Consider the following 22,850-nt stretch of genomic DNA (forward strand, 5'->3'; position numbering starts at 1 on the left):
GACTCGGGGTATGGTCCTGGTCTGACCCCTTCCAGCTGTGTGAGCTGGACCCAGTTACCTAAGCTCTCTGTGCCTCCCTTTCTTCACCTTTATAATGGAGTTAATAGTTCCTACCTCAAAGGTTTGCTGTGAGGAGTCCATAATTAATACATGTAAAGTGCTCAGAATAGTACCCCACACATAGAAAAGCTGTGTGTTTGCTGCTGTTGTTCATGTGTGTATATATGTAGATACATACATATGCATGTAACGTGTACATCTGACACATATATCCCTTAGGGAAGGGAGGATAAAAATGTATTCTGTGCAGAAAAGGACATTTTGAATATTTTAGAAAGAGATATGGGTGATTGTCAGTTCTGAATCAAGAATTATTGGAAAACATAGGAAATTAGTTGAAATAGTATGATGGAAAATAGCATTTTTAGCGAGTCTTCTTAAGAAATGCAGAACCTTTTTTATTCTTCAGTAGAAAACATAAAAGTACTTTGAAGTTAGCCCTATAAAAGGATATCTTTGTTTTAGTCAGATAACCAGAATTTTAACCTATTTTCAATGTGCATCCCTTGAGTTTGCCTTCAGAATGTCATCATGGCTTTCTGAAGGTAGAATAAACCGCAGAATAGGAAAAAGCCCCATGAGTTATGAGTTTCATGCACTTGGTTCCTATGAAAAAAAGGTGATTTGGGTTATTTAGAGGAAAGTAATTTTTTTCAGTGTTTCTAGTTGAGCAAATCTAATTTTTGGCTACTAAAACACATGAGAAGCCTGAACAGTATTATCCAAATGGACGTGGGTGACATGTAGTTCAGACAACTTCGGAGTAAGTAGCGCTCTGGACTTGATTAGAACACAGTAATCCTGGAAGGATATAAATTGAACTGGATTTATGGTCTAATAAAAATGTGGGAAGAAAAGATAATGCTTACTGACTCATGAAACTTTAACAACGTTTGTAAGGCCCTGAGTTGGAGAGCTCTCATTTGGATGAGAGCATTTTCCCACTCGTCTCACCCTGCTTCCAGAATGACCTGCGTCGTGCCTTGCTCAGGGTGTGAAGCAGACTGGAGTCCTGTTGCTGGGTCTTCTTTGGATGCAGAGATCATCACCTGTTCTGCCTCTGTCCACCCGTGACCTCAGGCAGCACCCGTTGGTTTGAGCAGATGAGTACTGAGCACGCATTAACTGTGTTTGGGGGAGAAAAAGTAAGGTGTGGGAAAGTCTTAGCCCACTGCTGATCTGAATTCAGAAGGCCTTTCCTGAGGACTACTTATTTCTGACCTGTATTGCCCTCTGTGATAGTGTAAAAAAGCACGTAGCACCCCACAGCCACTCACCTCTCCCTAAATATACCAGAAAAATAATCATACCTACCTTTGTTATTGAATCCCAGAGGCCGTAAGTGCTTTACATACAGTAATTTACTTAGTTATAACAACTCGATGAGGCAGGTCAAATGGGAAGATTGAGGCTCAGAAAGGTAAAATAACTTGCCCATTGTCACACAGCTAATTACTAGTGAAGCCAGGTGTGTCTGGTTCCTAAACTTGCACCTGCTTTTGCTCCAAAGCTGTGGTTCTTCGTTCCCTGCGTACTCTCAAGCCTCCTTGCCTTTGCCCTGCAGTTACTTCTGTGTTAGGTTTTGGGGGATACAAAGGCACCTTTGCCCCCAGGGAAGCCCCACTCCTTCTGTGGCTCCACTCAAGACTTACCTTCTGGGAAGCCCCCCTTTGGTCCTGTCTCTGGGCTCCCATGGCACTTGATTACTGCCTCATCTTCACCCTCGTCGCAGCCTGACTTATAAAGCAGAGTGGAGTCAGCTGGGTCGGACAGTGGGAAGATACTGGGCTTTTTCCCTGACTTGGGAGCTCTTTCAAGTCAGGGACTATGTCTTATTTGTGGTTGATTTGCCAGCTCAACACCCAGCAGTATTCCATGAGGTACTGTCGTTATTATTCCCATTTGATAGATGGGGAAACTGAGGCCTAGAGGTGAAGTGATTCGGTCAGAGTCACACAACTAGTAAGCAGAGCTGGGGTCTGAACCCAGACAGTCAGTCTGGCTCCAGAATCAATGCTCTTAACACTAAATTTGTTCCAATTCTCAAACAAGGTTATAAAACCACAGGCCAGAGGCAGTGCCCTCCACCTCCTAGCCCAGTACCTCACAGTCCACACACAGGAAAGATCACCCTCTTGTTTCTACCATCCACTCTGGCAGAAAGACAAACAGGATACGTCTAACCAGGCCTTATCTCATGATACGGAAAGAGCTTTGGGGCCGTGGTTGCATGACTGTCCTCTGAGGGTCTTAGAGAATGCATAGTCCCAGGCCCAGTTCTGACTCAGGAGGTATGGGGTGGGCAGGGTTGAACACTGACATCTTTCCTGTATAGAAGAATGGCCCTGAGGCTGGAGCCATCAGGGAGGCAGCTTCTGAAAGACGAGGAATGAAGAAGCACAGTGACTCAGCCACAGTGGTGGGAGCTGGCTGTTGAAGTGGTAGAAAATCATCAATCAGCCAGAGCCAGAGGGAACTGAGCCCAGGGGAGGCTGGGGATCGGAAATCCGTCACGGAAAGACCTCTTACCTTGTATTTTTAAGATTTCTAAGTACCTGCTCCTTTTGAATGTGCTGGTGGGATTTCATCTGATGAATTCAAACACTTTCATTTTCTTCAGAGCTTCCATCTTGGAGGTACCCAAAAATAGTAGGCTTTTCAAGGAGTTGTATAAGGATTCCATCTGCTTTATACTGAAAAGTAGGGCTTTAATGGAAAATTAAAAATGAGTCAGATTGCCTTTACCACAACAAAGCCCAGGGCACTTTTCCCAATCCTTTCTTCTTTTAATCCCCAGAAAAAGTTACTGAATCTGTATTTCTGTGAAATTCTGCCCAATTGAAATTCTACTGAATAGGCAAATAAACACCAACGAGTTCCTTTATTTCCACACATTGTAGTATCTGTTTGGAAGCTGTAACAATTTCAAATGTTGTCACTTGTAAAATTTGATTTTTATTTCAATTTAAACTTTATTCCAGAAATTGTGTGATATGCTTCCTGTAGCTAGGCATATGCACACAAGGATATTTGAAAATCGCTGATTTCCGTTAAAGGTTTCTCTTGTTTGCTCTCAGAGTTTGGAGGGGTTCACCTTTTTATTGTCTGACCTCCTAGAAATACAAATAGCCCCTCATCCTTTTCAGATACAGGAGCTGAGTTGTTAATGAACTCTCACACTCTGTCATTCTGTACCTTTTATCACCATCTCCTGCTTGAAAATGCCAGTTCTGTAGCTGTACTTCGTGTGTGCCTTTGCCTGATCGATATTCTCGTGATATGTTGTGTCCTTCAGGCTCTTCTGTGGTTTGCAAATAATGATTCCAGTTGCTTCACTCCTACGCTTTCTAGCTTGAGTTGAGGAGGTGTTGATCCATGTCAAAACTCATGTGCTGGCTGATGTAAATACTGGTTCTTTTGCCTTGTCCCCTAACAACCCAGTGAACGGGAGAAAGGCCAAATCCTTCAGCCTGGCATTCAACGCCTTCCCCCATCTCCACTTTCTGAGACATTCCTGGCTCACCTCATTCACCATCACGCTAACACTTGAGTCTCTGGATGTCAACATAGTATCTCATTAGTATGGAATACATGTTCTGGCCTTTGCTCTCCTTTCCTGGACTCCCCAGCCCTTCCTTTCCCCGGGAACTCTATCCATTTCTCAAGGCCCAGCTGGAATCCCAGCCCTGGGCAGCTTCCCCTCATCTCCTCATTCTCTTGCATTGAACATGTGTGCCTCTCAGTTGCCTCCTAAGAAATGATGCCTTGTGTTGTTAGTTAAATCCTGATATGAGGAATCCAAGGAGCAGAGAATTTTTGTGAGTTGCCCAAGGTCATACATGCAGTTCCTCATTTAGTTTAGACTAGAATCCAGGTCTCCTGGAAATCTGTGTATGTGGGTCCTGCCTTCTCAACAGACCATTGGCCTCATATGTGCAAAAATGTTGGGGTTTTTTGTCCCCCTATAGCTTGTAGCACACTGTCGTTCATGGTGTAGATACTCAGCAGGTATTTATTTAGATAGGCCCTGGGGATAGAGTGCTGGAATATGTAGCTGGTTTCCTCGCCATCTGTGAGGCTAGGCTGGCATCTCCTTGGACATTGAGCTTCTGTAGTTTCTGACGGCACTAGATTCACTCTCTATGGACCCATGTGATGTAGGTTCGGAGACTGTCCTATACTGTCTTCAGAACCACCATTGTCTTCTGAGAATGGTATGTGTTTAAAGATCTTTTGTCCATAATCTTGAGCTTTTTGTTAAAAATTTAAGGTGGTCAGGGCAACAGTTACTTCTTTGCCCTCAGTCATCAGATTTTCATCAATAAGATTTTCACCAAAAACAACAGGAAGTTACCGATAATGCACAATGATGTCCAAGACCAGGGAGAAATGCAGAATGTTTCAAAATCTGGAATAAACTGGAAAAATACAACAGTAAGTGATAGAAGAGGGAAAAGTGGCAGAATGGACCACTGGTATTGTGCCTGAAGGTCTGTGGAGCCTGGGGAAACGGAAGGAGGCAGGCTCACCTACTGTGCACCTACCCATGGGTGGACCTCTCACAGTAGCATTTAGCTGAGTCCCTCAGCCACATGAAACCCAGCTGTGGCTGTGAGGGTGCCTTCCTTTCCATGCATTCACTTTGTTCATTTGGCACATCTGGAGAATCTCCTTAGCCGAGACTTAAGGTCCTACAGAGTAATGATTTAACACTAGAACCCAACCACAGCCTCTGTATATCCTTACACAGAGTGATTGACAATAAACCTTATAAAATGTTTTCCATGGTTGCAGGGAGGGACTACTTGAGTCATTTCTGTAACAAAAGACACAACAGCACACAGGCAATGTTTGTCAGCCCCTCATTAAGAGTCTTCTCAGCTCCCTGTGGAAAGCTCTCTGTGATTCCTCATGAATGGCTTCGCCTGCCTAGTCCGCACCTGGATGCCACGTTTAATGTATCCGAGGGATGGAGAGCATTAAAAACACCTTCTGTAGATGTTGGCCAACTGCTAACAGCAGAGAGGGGGAAGGGGTGCACCTTATGCTTCACTGTTGTTTGAAAAGCCATTATGGTCTTTGGAAAGCGGTAGTGAACTTTTTTCTTTCCTTCCCCATGCGCTGTCTATGATTTCAGTGCTTTCCCTGCCCGCCTCCCCACTGCCACAAGCACCACCTTCAATGTGGGAGATCACACGCCACTAACAATATGCACTCTCCCCTTGGCCAGCGTAAAATATCACCACTTCGCGTATTTATCCAACTTGTTCGTGTTCAGTCACTTTGGTACGTCAGTGTCAATACTGTCCATTTTCAGTAGCAAGCGTCTAGAAGGCTGAAAGTACACCTCATTTAATTTGCTTTGTGCCGTGAAACACTACACTGAACTGTGGATTTATTAAATGCTTGTAGATCTTGATTCTAAGCTTCCAAGTTGGGAGGTCTTAAAAGTGTTCTCAGTACTTCTGGAATGAGATGCATCTTGAGTAAATTTTCCTCTTGTCGATAACACATCAGGTCCTCTGCATTGGTAGATCCTCAGAGTCATGGGATAGAATCCAGAGTTTGGTTGCACATAATGTTTTAGGTTCCACCTTATGTTTCACCTCCTTGGTTGAAAATGCAATGATCCCAGCTTCTAATTCTGTCAGCAGGTTAGGGCCAAAGCACAGATAATGTGCCATACCACACCCTTCTGTTCATATAAGTGCGGTTGACCGTATAATTCCCTGTGTCTTATGGTTATTATTTCAACAGATTCTTTTTTTTTTTTTTTTTTATTTATTATTTTTGGCTGTGTTGGGTCTTCGTTTCTGTGCGAGGGCTTTCTCTAGTTGTGGCAAGCGGGGGCCACTCCTCATCGCGGTGCGCGGGCCTCTCACTGTCGCGGCCCCTCTTGTTGCGGAGCACAAGCTCCGATGCGCAGGCTCAGTAGTTGTGGCTCACGGGCTTAGTTGCTCCGCGGCATGTGGGATCCTCCCAGACCAGGGCTCGAACCCGTGTCCCCTGCATTGACAGGCAGATTCTCAACCACTGGGCCACCAGGGAAGCCCTTCAACAGATTCTTGACTTCAGACTGCTGAGACTTGGAGGTAGTTCTCTAAGGGACCAAGGATTGCTCACTGAAGGCCGGTGAGGTATGGCTGGGAAGAACCTATAAGGACTACCGTGTCATGAGCAGAACCACATGCCTCTGTGGGTGCCAGTAGCTCCTGGGAAGTTCTGGTTAGTTTATACCTAAGTGTATAACAAGGAGGATTGGCGCTTGGAAAACTGCAGCTCCAAACATTCTCTGATTGTACCTCAGCCCAACTATGCCATACGGAGAAGAGTCCAGTGTGGCAAAGTGTTGAGAGTCCCCAGTCTAGGGGACCCAAGGGGAGCCCCAGTGCCGTCCCTGATCTCACATCCCTGGCTTGTGACAGAGGTTCTGTCTCCAGGGGATGAAATATCCCAGCCTCCACTGCCACAGCAATGCGCCCACGCGTTTGAGGTACAGCACTGTCACTGTGGGAGGAGTCTTGCTTGTGCTCCCCACCAGGACACTCAGCTGGGCTCTTGGTGCCTCCTGGATGAGCTAGAACATGCAGAAATGATCCACTAAAGAGGGTGGGGCTGGAGAGAGAGGGGTAATGGATGGAAGGGGATCAACAAAGAGTTGGTGGGGGACACGACCTGATACCTGATCGTGTCAGGTATAGAAGGAGCCCTTGTATTAGTTTCCTGTGGGTGCTGTAACAAATGACCATGTACTGGGTGGCTTCAAACAACAGAAAATTTCTTCTCACAGTTCTGGAGGCCAGAAGTCTTGAAATTCAGGTGTCAGCTCAGGAAGACTCTGTTCCCTGCCTCTGTCCGAGCTTCTGGTGGCTGCCAGCAACGCTTATCTTTCCTTGGCTTGTAAACCCATCAGTACAATTTCTGCCTTCATCTTCACACAACATTATCCTCTGTGTGTGTTTACATGGCCTTCTCTTATAAGGACACTTGTCACTGGATTTAGGTCCCACCCTAATCCAAGATGATCTCATCTCAAAATCCTTAATTACATCTGCAAAGACCCTTTTTCCATATAAGGTCACATTCCCAGGCTCCAGATGGACATACTTTGGGGGCTACCATTCAACCCACTGTAGCCCTCAAAGGGATAAAAATTAGCAGTAACTCGGAGGGAGAAAGAACAGATGAGGAAGGTATTTGTAAGTTTGAATGACTACTAAAGGGTAGGCACAGTACTGTACATGTGTGATTTTAAACTGTTGCTTCAAGATGGGTGAAGATGACAGTGAAATTTTTATGTGAAAAGCAGTTCAAAGATGTGGAGTGTCCTGAAAGTTTTCAGTAAAATTGGAGGCTGAGCCATCATCCAAGGTTGGAAGATTTGGGGATGGGAGGGAGACTTGGAGAATATAGAAAAAGCCCAAACAGCCAGGAAAATATAGGATAATGTGTTAATAGATGGATAAAAAGTATTACAGAGAAATAGTGAGGCTCCTTTGGAATTTGTAAGTATTTTTAATGGGTCCCTTTAGCCCAGTTTTGTGACTTTGCTTGGTAGTACTTGTCACTTTGGAATGGAATATCTGACCTTTGTGACTTTGCTTGGTAGTACTTGTCACTTTGGAATGGAATATCTGACCTTGTGGTGAGAGTTGGTTTGAATAGTCAAATGAAGAAGACGTTCTAAGAGATTAAAAAAAGCATCAGTTGAATTAGCTGAAAGTAGGGTTCAGGCTGGATAGGGGAGTGAGCTGGAATTGGGATGACGGATAAGGCAAGGAAGGGCCTGAGCTTTTAGGGATATGATGGGTGAACACAGTGGATATGGAGGAGGAGAGGCAAAGGCGAGAAGGCCCTGGAAAGAAGAAACCCAGGAGGTGGAGAGTTCTAAATGATGCTGAACAAGGTGGCTTCCTGTTGAATGGATCCACTCAACAGTAGAATAGAGAGCAAGGACAATAATTCTTATATAAAGAATTCAAGAAAATGGAAGCCATAGTTCCCTTTTTGCCCTTGGTTCAAATTATGTATAAATGGTGTCTTCTAGAAAAATGACATGTCAGTATGTTGCACTTTTAAAAAATCCTGGATGAGTGTTCTGGGACCTCTGAGACCTTGCATTATGACCAGCTGGTTCAGTGGGGATAATATTTTGAACTAGTATTCAATTTACTTTCCCTTCCTTCTAATTCTTGTTGCTCTGGGAGTCCCCCGCATTGAGGCTGAGGATTCCATTACTTCAGGGGAAGGACAGAGTATGGCCTAAAACAAAGAAGACATTGTTCAGCTTTTGACTTCCAAAACAGGACCTTGAGGCATGTTTCAGAGACCAGAGTTAGCCCAGGCCTTCGTTTAAGAGAGGCAGGCTTTGTTAGAAGCAAAGTGATTTGCGGATTCGGAGGACCCAGATCTCAGAAGACGTGGCGTATATTGTACAGTCAGCCATGCAGGATGGGGAGGCTGCAGGAAGGAGGAAATGCCTTCCTGGGTTGGAGGATGGAGTTTGTAGAGATTTGGAGGAGGCTAGAGATAAGAAATGAATGGGTCACTGAGATGCCCCACTCCAGGTGGGCGAAGGAGAATCTGCCCCGCCCCCATCTGGATATCTGGAAGGAAGCCACATTGGAGTGGACCCTGCATTGGGGCATATTTAGGCAGAAACAGCCCTGAGATGATATGCCTTCCCCTCATTTCCCAAAGCTTACATGTGATGTAGGAGAAATCCCAACAATCCTGCAGGCCCCCTAGGACAAATGTGGAGGTGCTGCGGGAGCTGGGCGGGAGAGTCTCCGGGTCAGGATGAAGAGGGCACAGAATGAACTGGGCCAGGCTGAAGACTGGCTGCAGATTTCCACCAATCACATCAGCAGAACCAGGCTAGCACCCAAAACAAAGGGATGAGACATCCCAGGGAGGCCAGTGAGGGCTTAGAGGGCAGTGCCTGGACCAGGTCCTCGCCCCATCATGTGGTGGTCTGTAATCTTCCCCCTGGGGGAAGGAAGGAGAGGAAGAGGAACACAGCCCTTTTGAAAAGGAACACAGCCCTGAGAGGCAGTCTGAGATGAGCTCAATTTGACTAATTGCCCTGAAGCAACGAAAATTTTAAATCTGAAGAGCAAGTTATCTTGAAGTAGCAAGATTGTTTTTTCTACCATCAGCAGAAATGCAGTGGTCATGATCAAGTTGAATTCAACTATGGGGAAATGTATGCAGCTGAGTAGGAAGTGTATGTTTCAAACCTTCTACGTTGCATTTGAGCTGTATTTTAACAGGATGATGATGGTGACGATGGTGACGGTGATGGTGGCAAATTTGCTTACTTGTATTCCTATAGTATGCTTTTTCCTTTGGGTAAATTGTGGCTTAGCCTACCTGTACTAGGTTCATTTTGGGCAAGAAGTGGGAAGATCTGTCCTCTCAAGGAGCAGAGTTGTCCACCAGATATTCCAAAGTGTAGTGGGGAGCTTGGACTTCCCATTGTTTAGTTGGCGGCACTTCCTCCCAGTGTCCTGGAAGGAAGGACCTCGGTTGCCATGGAGTCTCAGGTCAATGGAAAGTATTAGAATTTCAGGCCTTTCTCTAATGAACTTAACTGGGATGCTGGAGACTAGAAGGTAATTCTTACGGAGTGTGATCCTTCAGTTCCATATTTTAAAGGTATCAGGGTGAATACTAGAAATTACAGTCTCTGACTGACTATAAGGGGAGAAGCACTTCATTTTTATTCAATCCTCATGTACTAAATAAAGCATGAGTTTATGAAGGGATTCATTTCCAAGTATAATTCATAAGTAGTTACCAGAACACTCAAATGAGAGAGGGGGAAAAAAACCAGTTAGCTCTTTTTGAATACATTTTATCTCCGACATTCATACGAGAATGATGTTGCATTTAAGAGGCTGTTTTAAAACCTGCTGTTTCTTGAAATGCCTAGTAATTTTGGAAGGGAAATCTTTCGTCTTGCTTTAAAAAGCATACGTTTGGTGGGGCGGAGTCAGGTGGAAAGTTGCCTGTTGAGATACTGCTTTTTGTATTTTCCTACTAGAAAATTACGGCGACACTTTGAACACATCTTCTCAAAACATAAATACATCTCATATTTTCTCTCATCTGTTGGGGGAGCCAGGGGAGCGAGGGATAGGGGACCATAACATTTTTTGAAAGGAGTCACTAAAATAATTTAAACTGTAGAACTTAAAAAACCCGCTGATTTATTAACTGATATCATTTTCATAATATTTTTGACCTATGAAATAGTTTTATTCACAATCTTCTCAAAAATAAAATTCCTAAAACTTAAAAACATGTCCCTATACATTAGAGCAAAAAAATCTTTTTATACTGGTTATCTAAACAAGAAAAAGAACATAAGACGATAATTATTCTTGGTACATATTCACTCACTTTAGCCAGTTTTTCAGCCATATGTCTTTAATACTCATGTCACTGTTATTTTATAAAGAATGAATTGTTTGTAATTCTCATAGAGTTGCCTGCAATTTCCTTCAAAGTTGTGTTTTATAGTTAATATTTGAAGCTATTACTATCTTCAATTTGCATTTATGTATACATCACAATATTTTTTTTTTTTTTTTTTTTTTTTTAATAAATTTATTTATTTATTTATTTATTTTTGGCTGTGTTGGGTCTTTGTTGCTGTGCGCGGGCTTTCTCTAGTTGCGGTGAGCGGGGGCTACTCTTCGTTGCAGTGCGTGGGTTTCTCATTGCCGTGGCTTCTCTTGTTGCGGAGCACAGGCTCTAGGCGTGCGGGCTTCAGTAGCTGTGGCACGTGGGCTCAGTAGTTGTGGCTCGCGGGCTCTAGAGCTCAGGCTCAGTAGTTGTGGAGCACGAGCTTAGTTGCTCCGCGGCATGTGGGATCTTCCCCAGCCAGGGCACGAACCTGTGTCCCTTGCATTGGCAGGCAGATTCTTAGCCACTGCGCCACCAGGGAAGCCCCATCACAATATTTTTAACTGAGAAAATAACTCTTTCTACAGATGCATGTAAGCTCAGAGCAAATTCTGCTAAATGGAGGCTTTTCTCAGAATAACTTTTTTTTCCACACCGAAATGTGTGAACATTTTAGCCCAGGTATTTTCACAAGTCTTTTACCCCCATTCAGGATTCTTATCTTCAATAAATAACTTTATAAGGCAAAACTCATGAAAATAAGTCCCCCTATGGTCCTTTTGAATGCTTTATCACATTTAGGTGACACAAAATCATAGATCATTCATAATTTCACTCCATTGTGGTACAGAATATAAATAATATCCAATTAAAACCAGGAACATCATCAAAATATTGCCACAAGTTGAGATACTCCAAAATATCTGTAATACTGTTTCAGAATTAAATCTTGGACACTGAATTATCTAATGTGTTTAGTGGCTTCCTTTGCTTTTGTTGGGATAAATTTTAACATCTTCCTATCCGCAAGCCTTGTTTTCAGTAACTGTACTTTGTTAAATGCTTTTTAAAAGCTGAAGTGTTTTGGCACTTCATTCACTACTTTGAGCAAAGATTTCCAAGTGTTTTGCAACAGAACACACCCAGACTTCACAGGATTCATCCACATACCATCATGGCACACTTAGGTTGGCTTAGAGAGTCATTTCTCAAACATTTCTAAAACCTAGTTGATGATGACAGGCGGCAAATAGAAGGCGTGTACTACCATGCTGAAGTGTTTTTTGTATTCACAAAGCACTTTATCACAAAAATTTCAGAGTTCCAGTTTTTCTAACTATTTATCAATTTCTACATTTATAGTTTATTTTGAGTTGGTAGGATATAGCCACTTGTTTGAATGCAGTTATGAATTATGCATATGCCACACCGATGTCAAATAACTTTCTGCTCCATAGATTTCTTGATTTAGTAAGGACAATTATTTATAGCATCACAAAATTGGTATTTGTATTCTGCAAAAACAAATAATTTCATCTCGTGTTAAACTTTTGACAAATTACAGTAGCAGTCACACTAGCGTGAGATGTTTCATCTGTGACAGAATGAACTTCCACCAGCTTCATTTTGATGCCAGGAAATAGATGGGGAAAAAAAAAAAATCAAACCATAATTGAAATTAATTGATTCTTCTGTTTAAAACACCTGTTAATACTAACATACAACTGGAATCATTTGTGTGATTTTTTCTTCTGCTAATGAAACCAACACATTAAAGTTGTCACTTCACTTTTCCTATGTGCACAAAAACACCTGAACTTAAAAATAAGCGGAATCAACATAGAATAGCAGTCATTTGATCTAAAGGAAAAGTCATGCTTCCTAGAGTGCTATGTCCGTGAACCCTCCATAGCTGCCTGTGTTAAATTGTCATCCTTGGGCACAGTCTTGTTGCAATAACTGTTAACATTTGAAGTAGTTACTGATGCTTCTTTAGCAGATTGGACTTATATAGTGAATGATATCATTAAGGCTACCATGGTGAATAATACCAATGAACATTTTGTGCGAGCTAACATCATCAGCTTTCTTAAAAAAACAAGAATTCAGTAATTTTTCATTTAATTTGCATTTTTTTCTTTTGCAGTCCATTGCTGCTGAAGAGGATATTGCGAAGTAAAATAGAGTAACAATAGATAAATGACAAAAACACTGTAATGAGAGCATTCACACCATTCTTGAAAAGGTCTATTTCCTGCAAATATTTCACATACACCTAACCTGTAATTTTCTGTTTCCTGTGGACCCTTCTGACCACTGTTTTGTGCATCTCAGGCCGCAGTGTGGGTCAGCACAGCTGGTCAGTACATCCAGTGTCTGGCAGGGGCTCTACCAACTGAGAATGGGAAGAGTTAGCTGCCCCAGCTGCTCGTGTCCAAGTGCTCTTTATTTTATTGGTGAGCATCCTGCCTGTTTTCCTTGAAAGAGAGGTATTTACTGCAGCCAAGATTGGAAAAGGACAGGAAAGGAGATGGATTGTCATTGGTTACCATTCAGACTTAATCACACGTAAGGAAGAAAATTCTCTTCACTGTGCAGTTGTCTCATCACTGGTAGGCAAGACCATGGCTAAAGCCAATCTTGGTGCATTTTAATGCAACTCTTAATAACAGTCCTTGGTTTAAAAAATGAAACATCTGGACAAAAGCTTCATCTGACAGGCTGCTGGGACAATGGGTGTAATCTAGCGCTTTCACAGACAAGCCATGGCCTAAGGTCACCCTAGTTAGAGATCACATTTCTCCGTCTGCTTTGTACTGTCCTCTTTGGGCCAGGCTGCTCTGATAACACTACTGCTCTGCCCTCCTCTACTGTTGGCTCCAGTCCCACAGCTGAGCAAGCTTTTAAAAATCCACTGAGACCACATTGCTGGGTAACACCCCTCAGTGCCGTCCTCTTGAGTTGGAATAAAGTCAAGCTCTTCACATGGCCCAGGAAGCCTCTTAAGCTCCCACCCGCCCAGCTGGCCCCGGTAGATTTTAAGCTTCCTGGTGCCATGCACGTTGCCTGTCTGTTTTCTTCCCCAGTGTGGTACATGAGAGATGCTCAGTGTATTTTCTCAAAGGAGTGAATATGATTTGAGTTGATGAAAGGAAAAAAGAGGGAGTGTCTTGCTAATCTTTGGGGATAAGGAATGCAAGTCTCAATCTCTATGTCCTGAATATTATTTCTACCTCTGATAACAAAGTTGGACAGCAGAACGTATCACAGGACTAAATCGTCCCCGTTAGCAGAGATGTTATGATGCCTACAAACTATCCTGATTCTGCAGTCTCCCATCCCCCTCCCGCCCCCTCCCTCCACCCAGGGAGGCAAGTGTGAATTCTAGTCAGTCTATTGTTTTCTCCAACATTAGGTTAGAGATTTTGTTTTGCATATGCTTGGTGTCTGTAACAAGGAAAAGTGCTTCTCTGGTTGATTTGGGGGAAACAGGGCCATGTGACAGTGGTAGTGGAGGAATACTTTGAAGTCACGATTTTGAGATCTTGTGTTCTTACACAACTGCTTTCTGTTGGGTCTCTTTTTAAAACATGCTGCCGTTCAGTTTTATCATGAATGCCTTTCCAAGGACAGTAAATGGTTTTACGCACTATGACATCGTTTCCATGGCAACTAATGTATTTTAGCAAAGAGAGAGACTCTGCTAGAAGTAGGCTAAAAAGGACAAATACAGAAATGGCACAGTGTAAAATGTGGGACAATGTGTGTGGTAGTAAAGATTTTTTCTTTTTTTTCTGACTTCTTGTTTAGGAAAACCTGTATAACTAGATCTTGGCTTTTTAACTCTTACTAATAAAATTTTTATTGCACCCAACACTGTCTAGTATTTTGCTGACACAGTTCCTTTAGTTAGTACTTGGATTTTTTTTTTTTTTTTTTTTTTGCTTGCTTGTCTGTTTGCTTTAACATGTTGTTCATTCCATCAACATACACACATTTGTAATTTCATCCATTTTTAAAATGTTATCGTCACCTCGCGTTCTCCTGTGGCAGCCACCTCACATCCCTGCTGCCCTTGATGGCAGAGCCTCTTGAGAGGGCTGTCTCCACTACTGGTCTCCACATAGCATTTGTTAAAAAAATCAAAGCCATTCCAAGCAAGCTTTCACCCCACCACTCGCTCCACTTACTCACCCCTCATCCTCTAAGACTATTACAATTTACCTCTTTTGTTTTTTTAGAAGCTATCATGTAGAAGTATACATTTCAAATAATTCTACAAAACATCAAGCCCCATGTGTGAGCATTTGTGTAAACCCTGGTTTTTTTAAAAAAAATAAGAGATTGGGTTACCCTGCTTCGTGCATCTGAATGTACTTGGATTTTTTGTTATATGATAATAAAAACCCCTTCTGTGCTCTTAAATAAACCCCAAGTGATGGGCAGATAGCAGTCAACTTCCTATTTAACAGAAAGAGAAACCAAGGGATAGCTCTCATGACTTATAAACATAGCAGACCAGTCTATGGGCTGTACGATACCCTCATTTATGTTTTGTTGGACCACATGGTGCATTTTAAAAATTTAAACCAACATTTAAAAATTGGGCACTTTTGTATAAAAACTGAGATTTCCAGCTTCTCTTGAAAAAAACCAAAAAATTGGAAGGTCTGGCAAAACTGAGCCTGCCTTGCCTCATGATAACAGCCCTCCCAGGCAGCGCTGCAGCTGTCCTCTTGGGATGGGGCAGGGCACTTCAGTTCACCCCAGCCCCGTCTCACCTGCTCCATTCATTTCTTTTACCTGCCCGGCCCCTGTGGGTTGTTTAATATGTGACTGTTGCTGTACCCTCTCCCTCTGCCCAATCACACAGCAAATAAACAGCAGAGCTAGGACAGAACTTGGTTTCCAAGCCAACTGCTTCCTCCCTGGCTGTGGACCAAAATTCTGTGTTTTGGAGCGTAATTCATAGTGGTGAGAGGGATCATTGGGTGGTAGAGCCTACGCTTGTGCCTTACTGCTTGCAATAGACCCTGCAGTTAATTGTACTAGGTACGTTGTTCATACTTGAGGCGCCTCCCTTTCCTGTTTGTTTCTCTCAGAAGGTTATGTGTGCTGTCAGTTGTGACAGACAGGATGGCAGCGCTCCACTAGGGTTAGCATATGTGCATAGAAACACTGGCCAGAGGTAAAAGCTCCGTCATCACAGGGGTCCCAGAGTTTGCAGATTTTCAGTGAGGTGAATGAATATTTCTATAAAAGAAATAAGAATGAGGTAGTAGAACAAAGTGTATCCGACATTGGCCAAGGCCCATGATGTCTTCCTTATGTGGGAGACTCAAGGGTGTTCTCCAGCCACCTTTGCTGTCCTCCCCCAGACTAACCCCTTTCCTTTGAATTCCTACGGGGTCCCCTTGATGTCAGGGTGCTGAAGATGCCCTTGGGCGTGGCATCGACTTGTTCCCAGGCTCTTCACTGCCCTGTGCCCCTCACCATTCTGAACGTGCACTTATCCTTGTGCCCTTACTAGGGGTGGGTAAGGTGGGAGAAGAGTGGCAGGTGCTGCCATCTCACACCTTTGCTGCCATCTCGAACCTTGTTAGAAGGTTCACGTGTGCAGGAAGACACGGGAGAATGAGCTCGTCTGGGGCCAGAATGAATGGCCAGAGGAAAACACATTTTTTCCTGGGGAAACAGGGCCATGAGGAATACGCCACAACGGAAGGCCTTGTCTGAGCTGAGTCCCGTCCCGGGGCCTGCCCCAGCTGTGGGGCGCACAGCAGATCGTGGTGCCCTGCGTGTCTGTGTGCAGCTGTGGAGGCCCCGGGCGCCCACTGTGAGAGTGGGCCTGTTCCCGGGCCACAGGCAGGGGGCCAGCAGCACCCCACTTTGCCAGAGAACATTGAGGCGCTTCTGTGTGCACTCTGTATGTGTCTCAGCTTTCTTTGGAATTGTGGCAGAGTCTGGCCCTGCCTGGTCTTTTTTGTGCCTTGGATCCTAAGTTAAGAATAACCGAAGGAACACTGTCCCTGTTGACACGCTTGATATGGAAGCTGCTATCAAATGGCCATTTTATCCTCAGTCGCCACTGACATTACACCACGTACAGCTCTGAGTTCTCACTTGAGTTTTGATTGAATAGATCTGTGATCGTTGGAGCAGAAAGAAGCCATTCAGACATGAATATGTGGAGACGTGTCTAGTAACGTGCAGATGTTTTTTGGCAGGTCAATGAATATTTTAAGTCTTTTGCAAGTAGTAAAAAGGGTTGAACTGGGAATAGAGGAGACTCTGTGGCAGGAGAAAAGTATCCCTCATTTCTCTCTCAATCGTCCATTTCTTAAAATAATCAAACAGAAGCCTGAACCATGATTTAAATCTTGGATTCATCATGGCCCTTCCTTAAATCTCCACCTTATACAAGACGTGATTATGATTGTAATGTATTGAATCATAGTGATTCTAATGTATTGAACGGTTTCCCAGTCACTTTTTTTTTAAGTAGAAGGGAAACACTGGGTAATATTAAAAATAACAGCAGAATCTCCAGATTGGATCTTTGTCCTTTATTTGTAGCTAAAGACACAGGACTAAATTTAAAGAACAGGTCATCTTCTGGTTATGTGTGTATGTGTGCGTGGTGTGTGGATGCACCCTGGCTTTCTACACCCCTTCCCCAGTACCCACTCTGCTCGTACGTGCAGGAGGCAGTGGGTCAGCCTGATTCAGCGCGGTTTCATTTCCTTCATTTCTGTTGGTCAGTTCTTCATTAGTCACCCTGCCACCACCCCTCTCACCCCTTCACCCCTCCATCCTCAGAGGCGGCCCAAGTGCCTGTGGTGCGGCAGGCGCTGTACTCAGTGCCATCCTGGCCACAGATGAGACGGCATTCAAGCAGGAGAGGCAGGGAAACAGGTACTGCGTGAAGTGCTGTAGGAACACACCGGAGATGAAATCCAGTTCTTCAGAGAAGTGGGACCAAAGGGAAACAGGAGCAGGAAAGTGATTCTGTCCTGAGCCCTGAAGGCCAATTAGGAGAAGATTCTGCTTACCCAGCACAGTGGGTGAGACTGGAATGACGATGCTTAGTCCAGTGCCAGGAATATGCTGGGGGCTGTATCTATTTTTCTGCCCTTTCCTGGGATAGAAGCGGGTTGAGGATATACTGATGGGTGCATAAGTGTGCCCCTCACTGCCTGACTTCTGAGCTGGTGTATGCTGTCTCTCACCACCTGGCCTCTGCCTTAGCGTCCCACCTTTCTCCCACCAGCCTTCCACCGTCCTCAGCCACCCCCGTGCACTGCCAAGCCTCTTGCCATTCTCCGAACATGTGGCCAGGGCCCCTTTGCCGGGTCTGGTTATTCCTCTGCCGGCACTGTGCTGTCGCAAGGTATGTAGGTGGAAATAGGAGATCAGTGGGGACAGGGGGATGGCTCTATCAAGAGGGAGCTCAAAGTTGAGGGCTTCTCAGTGTTGTTCTTAGAGTTTTCTCTAAAAATAAAAATCTTTGTGTATTCCGCCAACGAGGGAGGACTTGAGCTGATCGAAAGAGTGGGGAGTGGTCCATTTTGGGTTCAGGCCTCGTCCTTCGGCTTCCATTCCTGCAATCGATCACACATTTGCAGCATTTCTGGATCTGCCTTTTCCAGTGGGGAATCTGGGTCACTTCAGTCATGTTCTCAAACAAAACATCAGCACTACTTCAGCAGGAAGAATAAAAGCATGGAACATGCCCTAATGCCCACAAGCCCACCATTGAATACATTTATATCGAAATAGTCAACTATTTAAAATATCTGTATAAATACAGATGCATATCTGTATTTGTAAACACACATACACATACACACATATGGGGAGGGAGGTGTCTATCTTGCCTTAAGTGTTAGAATCTTAAACAGCCTTTATTTAAGAAAGATAGAACTGGTTTTAAAAACTAATGCCACTCTTCATTCAAAATGGGTTGCCACGTGAATTTTACTTTCAGGCAATTCTATTTCATCCATCCGTATCCTCTTTGAAACAATGGAGCTGGCGCCTAAAAATATCTCAGGCTGTGTGTGCTTGCTGGGAGTCTTTGAAGTTAACGCTGTGACATCCTTCTGGGTTCTGGCTGCAGGATGATACATATATGTATTGTCTTTGTTAATTAGCTTCATCTGTTTAGTAAGCCTGAAAAAGAAATTGGATGATGCCGCATATATGTACGTATGGATAAGATTCCTTGTGTAGTAGTGAGCCAGCAGCTACAAGCAGGTTTTCAGTTTTCCTTTTGGTACCGTGGAGTGAAGGCTCATTCTTTCAGAGCCTGTTGCTGAACTGGGGATCCTGTGTGGCTGCAGTTGTGCTGTGTGCATGGGAGAGGCGAAGTTTCCTCACTACCTTGGAAAAGGGTAATGATTCTCCAACTGCCCTTTCTGTGGCAGATGAAGGAACTTTTCACCTTGCATATTAGAACATTCCATTTTATAAATCAGAATGACAGCCTTCCTAAACCTCTTTCAAAGTGTTCAAGAATGGAAGTCAGTCTTCTACTGTATAGATGTTCCCTTTGGTGAAAAGTTCTCATAGTACTGACTTACTCTTTGCTGGTTATAGGGAGGCCGGTTGAAATTTCTGGACAGAGGGAATTTCCTTTTTATTTATTTTTTTACAGCTCAACAGTATCTAGATCCCCAGTGGGTGAGCCAGAAGAAAAAGCATATATTGCCTGTTTGGTAGGACAAGACAGCATGTCTCAGAAGCAAGGAGGAGATGGGGGTTGTGGGTTGCTGAGGCACGGGCTGTGGCGAGCTCCTTAGCGCGTCCTCTCCCTCCAGCCTCCGTGCTGCTCCTCTTGCGTGTCTGCAGTGAGTTCATGATTTGAATGCCCCTCTGCAGAAGACAATATATGAGTTTTTAATTCTCTTCCCCATGGTCATTTTTTCTTCCCTTCATTCTGAGTCATCTTTGATTAAACGAAACAAAGATGTGACTGTTAATTACTCAGTCTTTCAAACAGCGCAAAAATTCTCTTTTGTGTGTAGGGAGGGGGGGTGGTTTTGATGGGGATGGTAATTTACGATGGGGGTATTTTAAACCATTGACCAGGAAGAAAGATGCTAAGAGTCATACTGAAAACAAGTTTGAGTCTCTACTAAGTTAGGAAAAATTGTTTCTGCTTTTTTTCTTCCAGATTTCTCAAACCTTTTACTTTCTGCCCTAACGTACTGCTGTCAGCGTAATTCCATTCAGCCATTGTTATTGTTCTCTTTAGACACCTTATTAAAACTGAAGCTTTGTTCGAACAGCTAAAATCACAAATAATAAATGAGGTACCGTAATATTGGCAGGTTGTAGGCAGAGTGCATGAGCAAGCTGGAGGTCTGCCATCCTGCTCCTGGCACTTTAAAGATTCATGTAAAGTGGGCATGGGTGCCATCAGAGTTAGCATCAGCTGTGCCAGGGGCTTGACACAAGGTTCTAAGGTGATCTTGGGACTAGATTTCCATGGACAAGTTGTGCAGGTTGGTGGGTTGGCAGGCCTCCTAGAGAGGGGAACCCCAGCTGATGGGAAAACAGGGCCATCCCAAGAAGGCTGTTTTGACAGTGAGGCTCACCCGCAGTCAGACAGGAAGTGGAGCAGATAGGGTCTGGGGACTAAGGGGAGATTTAAGCCAAGAGGTAAGTTGAACAAGACCTTGGAGACACATTTTCAATGTGTCCCAGCTATGGATGACTTGTAGGCACTCTGAAGAAGGGGTGTGTGTGTGTGTGTGTGTGTGTGTGTGTGTGTGTGTGTGTACACACTCAAGACCTCCATCCCTATTTTTCCTGGCTCTGAAAAGTTAAGATCTCATGCTGGCTTCCTTTGGTGGTATGGGGCCAGGTCTTTGCAGTTGCAGGCAGGTGTTTGTGGCAACTGTGACTTCACAACAATTGTGTGAACAAGAAAAAAAATTGTGGGCAAATTGATTGTCTGCAGCAAATGAAAATTCTGTGGTGGTGCTTTGTGGGTGGTTTACAGGCAAAGAGTGCTCAGTTCTCTTCTGACGTCTATTTTGTTTTTTTTTTCTTCTACAGTTTTTTGAAGAAGCAGGATGCTGATCTAGACGTGGAAAAAGTAAGTTGGCAAGTTTTGTACTAAGAGCACGTGCTTTGTAAATTAGAAAGTGTTTTCCACTGGGACCCAGGATTTTGTCCATTTGAACTTGGAATTGTGACGCTGAGCCCATAGATTTCTAAGAGAGAGGTTGAGTTGGAGATGGAGCTGGTATATGATATAGAAAGTCTTAGCTCACTTAGGTGAACCGACTACTTTCCCCCTTCCCTTATTTGTAACACTCAATTTTTATAATTATGGGAACATATGTTTTAGCTCTAAGATATGTCTCCCCAGCCCAGAAATAGAACAGAACAGCTGTCCCGTGGCTGCTGAGCCTTCAGGGGCTGGTGAGGGATGGGCAGCCCTCTGACTTCTGTTTAAGGGAGGTTCCCTGTAGTTCATTCATTGTTGGTTTTTCCTCTGCTCTCAGATGGCTGCTGCTTACTGCTGCCCTAGTTGTACCTTCGAATTGCAGTCACTGTGTAACGGGTCATGCTTTCATTCACTTAACGTTGCTGCCCACTGGGTGTTAGACACCTTGCTGGACTCTGCTGAGACAGAAATGAATGTGATGGATAATACACGGGTAATTATTATGCAATATGACAGAGCCGTGCAAGAAGAGCTCTGGAAGCTCAGGCTGAGGGCTGGGCATCCAGAGAAGCTGCTGGAGGGAGGGGATGTGTGAAGGAACCAGGGTTTTCATTCTTTCTGTGGATGCTGGCGAGTCTTCTCTGCCTGTGCTTCTCTTGTCTCCCAGGCGCCTTGGGTTCCCAGGAAAGGCTGGACTTACACAGGTCTCACCAGCCACCCATAGGATCCCTTTCTGCCCCAGCCTCCATTGCCCAGTCACATCGCCTTGGGTGTAATTTTTCACTGGTTCCCTGGCCAGTCAGGGACTGCCACCTCATCATCCTAGAATGACCTTGTTGTTATTTCTTATTTTGAATTTATGGTGAGAGAGGTTCTTCTCCTGAACTGGAGCCATTCTGTCTGCAGACAGTGCACCTTTGTTTTAAGTTGAGGAAGTATACTATCTGAAACATCACTCGACACCAATTACAAGCAACCCCTCACCTTTGACCCCATGCAGCCCCCTAGTGATCTCCTCTCAGTCCTGGCCTTTTCAGCTCATACAAACCAAGGGGACTGGGAAATAAAAGGGCTCTAGTCAGGGCCAGCAGAAGGGAGCCTTTGTAGAACCCCCATGGGTTAGGTTTTGGCCGTGGAAGCCAGGGGTCGGCAGAGACTTCCCTATGGGGGTGAGTACTGTGGCCCTCTTGGGCCAGGCCAGGACCCCAGCAGGAGGAGCCTCTGGGCGCCAGGAGCCACCCCAGGGTGGTATAGCACAGAACAGCAGAATGCCCTGGGGGCAGGGGTACCCAGGAAGTGCCTGGTGCTGTTCCAGGCTGCGGGGCTTGCCTGGCCTCGCGCAGCCCAGCGTGAATCCCACAGCCACTAGGTGGGGAGCTCCAGCTCATGGAGGAGGCATGTCTGTTTGTGTTCCAAGGACCGGGCAGACCAGAGGGCTTGGTAAATGGGGTGGGGAGCCCCGAGTGGAATGGATTAAATGCTTGCTTCAGCTCTGCTGTTGACATGCTCTAAGATCTTAGGCAAGTCTGCTCTCCTTTCTGAGCCTCATTTTTCTCATCAGCAAAGTGGTCTCTTTTCCAGGACCAAGTAAAAGTCTTCATTTTTTAACTTAAAAATGCAAAACATATTTTTTTCATTTTCTGACTTGAGCCTTGAATCAAAAAAGAAAAGTGACTGTTGGCCACAGTCTAAAGAAAACTTAATAAGGCCCATTGCAGGCTGGGAGCTCCTTTCAGGTAGAGCCTGATCAGTTGTACCTCCAGGTACTACTTTGGCAGCAGTGAGTGTCTAACAGAGGAATGGATGTGACCGACCCTGTCATGTGGGTTGGGTGTTTGTAAGTACTGAGGGAAGTTAGAATAAAAGAAGCTAAGTGGGGGTGGGAAATGCTTCTTGGGCTGTGTGAGTTTGGGCTTCTCTGAAGGGCTCTGCCTGTACCCTCTCAGACAAGGAGTTAATGACCTGAAAAACACTTAACCGCCCAAGGGGAGTTCACTATTTTAAAAGCTCTAATTCAAAAGCTCTAATTCCAGAATCTTGTTCTAATGCTCGGAGAAGGCTGTTGAGTACAGATATACCAACTATTCTTTTTGCCTGTATTTATATATATACCTGCCAGGAAGAATCTAGTACGGGGTGCGCTTCCATTGTTTAAGTAAATGATACCTGTTAGCCAACCCAAGTGAAGAAAAATCACTGATGT

The 22,850-nt window shown here is 44.3% G+C and overlaps 1 protein-coding gene across 2 annotated transcripts in view; it reads left to right on the forward strand.

Moving 5' to 3' along the window:
- The window catches only part of FYN (FYN proto-oncogene, Src family tyrosine kinase), a 208,826-nt gene that overhangs the window by 5,717 nt on the left and 180,259 nt on the right, over positions 1-22,850 (forward strand). For both annotated transcript variants that reach the window (XM_061207612.1, XM_061207611.1), the window contains exon 2: positions 20,533-20,572. The gene's annotated coding sequence lies outside the window, so the exon portion shown is untranslated. The remainder of the gene's footprint in view (positions 1-20,532; positions 20,573-22,850) is intronic.

The sequence above is a fragment of the Eubalaena glacialis genome, chromosome 12 (assembly GCF_028564815.1).
Source record: "Eubalaena glacialis isolate mEubGla1 chromosome 12, mEubGla1.1.hap2.+ XY, whole genome shotgun sequence".
NCBI classification, from domain to species: Eukaryota; Metazoa; Chordata; class Mammalia; order Artiodactyla; family Balaenidae; genus Eubalaena; species Eubalaena glacialis.